We start from the raw sequence: 6,000 nt of genomic DNA, 5'->3' as shown, positions 1-6,000 counted from the left end.
GATTAAAAGGTGGATTTTAAATTTTAAGAAAACTTTCCTTTTTAAACATGTTCATGATTTAAAAGAGAGTTTAAAAATTAAATATTCTCTTTTATAAGTTTCTACAAAAGATTAAGAGAAGATTTGATATCTTTCCTTATTTGTAGATTGAAAGAGATTTTAATTTTTAGAGATAACTTTCTTTTTATCCACATGTTTAAAAGAAAGATTTTAATTTATAAAATTTCCTTTTTATTAACCACCATGAAGGGAAAAATTATTTGAGAAATTTTTATAAATTTTCGGAAGCAAATTAGGAAGTTTTAATTCTTGTGTGAATTAAAATTTCCTTGATTAAGGGATTAAAGGTGGCCGACCATTATCATGATGAAAAGAAAATTATTTTTAATTAATTAAATTTTCCTTTTCAATGGCAAAAGAATTAAGGAAGTTTTTATTAAATTTTCCTTATTTGCCAAGACCAAGGATTATAAAAGAGGGGGTAGAGGAGGCTTCATGGTGAACAACTCTATTATTTTTCTCCCTCTTTTCTTCCTTGGTGTGGTCGGCCCTTCCCTTTCTCTTCTCTCCATCTTTGTGGCCGAAACCTTCTTTTCTCTTGGAGATCAAGTGGTGGCCGGATCTTAGCTTGGAGAAGAAGGAGAGAAAGCTTGTATCCCTTGGAGCTTGGTTGGTGGAAAAGGACCTTCTTCCTTTGAAAGTCTTGCTTGGCCGAAACTTGAAGGAAAGAAGAAGAAGGTGGTTTGGTGGTTCTCGTCTTGAAAGATCGTTGCCCACACAACGTCCGGGATTAGAAGAGGAAAATGGTAGAAGATCAAGAGGTCTTTCTAAAAGGTATAACTAGTATTTTTCCTTTCCGCATCATACTAGTTATTTTTGGAAATAATACCAAATACAAGAGGCATGCGATTCTAGTATTTTGAATTTATTTTCAATTTTTTGTTCTTTGTTTTTCCTTTTCCTTGTGATTTGATTGTTCCTTTCGGTTAACCTAAAGTTATTTTAGGAAATTAAATATTAGCTTTCCTTAAAAGGTTTTGTCTAGTCGGTGGTGGTTGCTCCCATATCCAAGAAGGCCATGTGCCTAGCCACATTAGTACTGGGAACCAATTATGGAAATTAATATTTAATGGAATTAATAACTTAGGTGATTTGGATCGAACGTGTTAAGTTCCGCAGGAGATCCAAGTCAAAACCTAAAAGAACAAATAGATTAAATTTTGGATCAAACATGTTAAGTTCCGCAGGCGATCCAAGTTTAATTTAAAAGAACACATGGTAGCTAGGAAAAGGTTCAGACCTTTGTACAAAATTTTTGTACAGTGGAACCATTAGGTTTTCCGAGTAGCAACCAACACACACTATCGTGGCATACAAAATTCACGGTGTTTGAGGTGTTGGTGAATTTAAATGATATTGTTTTGAGGAATCAATATTATTTTAAATTCTAAAGTTTTTGACCGAATATTTGATCGAAGACAAACCAACTATGAATTTTATTTGTCATAAAGTTAGGTTGACAAGATAATAAAATTGATAGATAAAATCTCCTCTTACAAATGTTTGAATTTGTATACGTCCACACTAACGTGGCATACAAAATTCACGAGGATTTTAAGGTGTTGGTCTTGACCAAATATTTTGTGATTCTTAGGATTTCAAATAAGTTTTCAATTCCCTAGCTGTTATACTAGAGAATAGACTTACGAGTCCCAATTATAATGATTGGAAACAAAACTTGGACACTAAAGTGGACTATCCTCTCAGAAATGAGAACAATAAAGGTGTATCTTATTCATTAGTGTTGGTTGCTACTCGGAAAGCTAATGGTTCCACTGTACAAAAATTTTGTACAAAGGTCTGAACCTTTTCCTAGCTACCATGTGTTCTTTTAAATTAAACTCGGATCGCCTGCGAAACTTAACATGTTTGATCCTAAGTTTAATTTATTTGTTCTTTTAGGTTTAGACTTGGATCTCCTGCGGAACTTAACACGTTCGATCCAAATCACCTAGGTTATTAATTCCATTAAATATTAATTTCCAAAATTGGCTTCCAGGACTGCATGGCGAGGCACATGGCCTTCTTGGATATGGGAACAACCACCACCGCCTAGATAAAGCCTTTTAAGGAAAGCTAATATTTAACTTCCTTAAATAACTTTAGGTGAACCAAAAGGAACAATCAAATCACAAGGAAAAGAAAAATAAAAGAACACAACATCGAAAACTAATTCGAAATACTAGAATCGCATGCCTCTAATATTTGGTATTTTTACATGGAGATAAAACTAACATGATGCAGAAAACTATATTAGTTATACCTTACTTAGTAGATAATGACCTCTTGATCTTCTACAGTATTCCTCTTCTAATCCCGGACGTTGTGTGGGCAACGATCTTCCGAGACGAGAACCACCAAGGCACCTTCTTCTTCCTTCCTTCAAGTTTCGGGCAAGCATATTTCTAAAGGATGAAGAACTTTTTTCACCAACCAAGCTCCAAGGGATGCAAGCTTTCTCTCCTTCTTCCTCAAGCTAGATCCGGCCACCTCCTCCAAGCTCCAAGAGATAAAGGATTTCGGCCACACAAGAGGAAGAGAGAAAAGGAGAAGGGCCGGCCACACCAAGGAAGAAAAGAGGGAGAAAATAAAATAGCGTCGTTCACCATGAAGGCACCTCTACCCCCTCTTTTATAATCCTTGGTCTTGGCAAATAAAGAAATTTAAATAAAAACTTCCTTAATTCTTTTGCCATTAAAAGGAAAATTTATTTAATTAAAAATAATTTTCTCTTCTCCAATTTATTTGGCCGGCCACTCTTCTCCCCAAAACAAGGAAAGTTTTAATTAATTAAAACTTCCTAATTTGGCTCCAGAAATTTTTAAAAAATTTATCCAATAATTTTTATCCCTTCATGATTGGTAAAAAGGAAATTTTATAAATTAAAATCTTTCTTTTAAACATGTGGATAAAAAGAAAGTTATCTCTAAAAATTAAACTCTCTTTTAATCTACAAATAAGGAAAGATATCAAATCTTTTCTTAATCTCTTGTAGAAACTTATAAAAGAGAATATTTAATTTTTAAACTCTCTTTTAAATCATGAACATGGTTAAAATTGAAAGTTTTCTTAAAATTTAAAATCCACCTTTTAATCAACAAATAAGGAAAGATTTCAAATTTTAAACTCTCTTTTAAACATGTAGATGATTTACAAATAAGGAAAGTTTTAACCAAAAATTAAAACCATCTTTTTAAACTACAAATAAGGAAAGAGATTAATCTCTTCTCTTAATCTTTTGTAAAAAGTTATAAAAGGATATTTTTAATTTTTAAACTCTCTTTTAAAACCATGATATCCACATAAGAAATAATTTTAATAAAAATCCTTTTTAATATTTTAGTGGTCGGCCACCTAAGCTTGGGACCCAAGCTTTGGCCGGACACCAACTTGGCTCATCCACTTGGTCTTGGCCGGCCCTAGCTTGGGTTCCAAGCTAGCTTGGCCGGCCCCATTGGATGGGTTAGAAGGTGGGTATGTGGTGGGTATAAATCTCTAAATACAAGAGGCTACGATAGGGACCGAGAGGAGGAATTGATTTTGGTCTCCCGATGAAATTAAACATCCCGTGTTCGCCCCGAACACACAACTTAATTTCATCAATAATAATTCATTCCACTAGAGAACTATTATTAAACTACCGCACCAATCCCAAATTACATTTTGGGCTCCTTCTTATTATGAGTGTGTTAGTCTCCCTGTGTTTAAGATAACAAATGTCCACTAATTAAGTAAGTTACTGACAACTCACTTAATTAATATCTAGCTGCAAGAGTAGTACCACTCAACTTCATCGTCATGTCGGACTAAGTCCACCTGCAGGGTTTAACATGACAATCCTTATGAGCTCCTCTTGGGGACATTCTCAACCTAAATTACTAGGACACAGTTTCCTTCTATAATCAACAACACACACTATAAGTGATATCATTTCTCAACTTATCGGGCTTATTGATTTATCGAACTAAATCTCACCCATTGATAAATTAAAGAAATAAATATCAAATATATGTGCTTGTTTTTATATTAGGATTAAGAGTGATTCTTTTTAAATATCACCCATTGATTCATTCCATTGTTATTATATAATCAACAACACACACTTCCATAATAACTGAGGTCTTTGTTCCTTTATAAAGTCAGTATAAAAAGAAACGACCTCTAATGGTCCTACTCAATACACTCTAAGTGTACTAGTGTAATTATATACTTAAGATAAACTAATACCTAGTTACACTACGACCTTCCAATGGTTTGTTCCTTTCCATCTTGGTCGTGAGCTACTATTTATAATTTATAAGGTACTGATAACATGATCCTCTGTGTGTGACACCACACACCATGTTATCTACAATATAAATTAATTGAACAACTATATTTATCATAAATGTACACATTTGACCAATGTGATTCTTATTTCTAGATAAATGTTTATACCAAAAGCTAGACTTTTAGTATACATCCTAACAATCTCCCACTTATACTAAAAAACTAAGCTGTTATATCTGCTGCCATACATCTGATTCCCAACCCTTCAACATGCCCATCAAAAGCTCTTACCTTAATGGCCTTAGTGAAAAGATCTATAGGTCATCATCTGATGCAATCTTGGCAGCAACAACTTCTCCTCGTTTATACGATTTCTCGTATTGGGTGGTACTTGCGTTCTATTATGTTTACTTGCCTTATACACTCATGGTTTCTTCGAGTTTGCTACTGCACCACTATTATTACAATAAATTGTAATAATCTTTGGACAAACCAGAAATCATATCTAAGTCTATCTTGAGGTTATTAAGTCATTCAGCTTTTATGACTACCTCAGAGGTTTGCTATATACTCAGCTTCTATGGTGGAGTCCAGAAAAACACCTATGCTTATCACTCTTCCATAGTTATGACTTTACCTCCTAAAGTAAACACAAAACCCCGAGGTTGACTTACTATTGTCCCTATCCGACTAGAAGTCAAAATCCGTGCAACCCACAGGGACCAAATTAATTACCTTGTAAGCTAGCATATAATCTCTAGTGCCTCTAAGGTACTTCAATATATGCTTTACTGCAGTCCAATGTCCTTGTCTAGGATTACTTTGATATCTGCTAACTATGCCCTTGGCAAAACAGATTTTTGATCTCGTGCATAGCATACATTAGGCTTCCGACAGCCCTTCATTTCCTCTCTCTCCTTTGATGTCTACGGAGACATTTCTTTAGATAAAGTTACTCCATGCTAAAAAGGTAAGAAACCTTTCTTGGATTTTTGCATGCTTAAAACGAGCAAGGATTTTTTCGATATATGAAGCTTGGGATAAGTAAAATATTCTTTTCTTGCGATCCCTTATTACTTTGATCCCAAGAATATATACATTCTCCTAAGTCCTTCATATCGAATTGTTTGGACAACCATACCCTTCTGAAAATATTTTGATATTGTTTCCAACTACCAAAAATGTTATCTACGTATAGTACAAGAAATACCACAACGTTTCCATCACACTTTTTGTATACACAAGACTTATCCGGTTACTAAATAAATCCATAGGTCTGAATTATTTTGATAAACCTGATGTTCCAAGACCTTGAAGCTTTGCCTCAGTCCATAGACTGATTGAGCTTGCATACAAGATGCTCTTTGCCCTTTGCAATGAACCCTTCTGGTTACTTTATATAAATGCTTTCTTTAAGACTTCTATTAAGGACTGTTGTCTTGACATCCACTTGCCAAATAGATAAAAGAATCCAGATAGACTTAAGCATGGCTACCAGTGAAAAAGTTTCCTTTTTCATCAAGCCTTGCTTTGAAAGTTTCCACCTTCCTGTCTATCCATCTTTTCCTATTGTAGACCTATTTTTACCCAATGACTTTTACACCATCTGGTGGTTCTACAAGCTTCCAAATTTTATTAGAATACATATATTCTAATTCTGTATTCATTGCT

Source organism: Zingiber officinale, chromosome 6A (genome assembly GCF_018446385.1).
Source record: "Zingiber officinale cultivar Zhangliang chromosome 6A, Zo_v1.1, whole genome shotgun sequence".
In the NCBI taxonomy this organism is placed as follows: domain Eukaryota; kingdom Viridiplantae; phylum Streptophyta; class Magnoliopsida; order Zingiberales; family Zingiberaceae; genus Zingiber; species Zingiber officinale.
The sequence above is the reverse complement of the archived record's forward strand: the minus strand, read 5'-3'. Positions refer to the sequence as shown.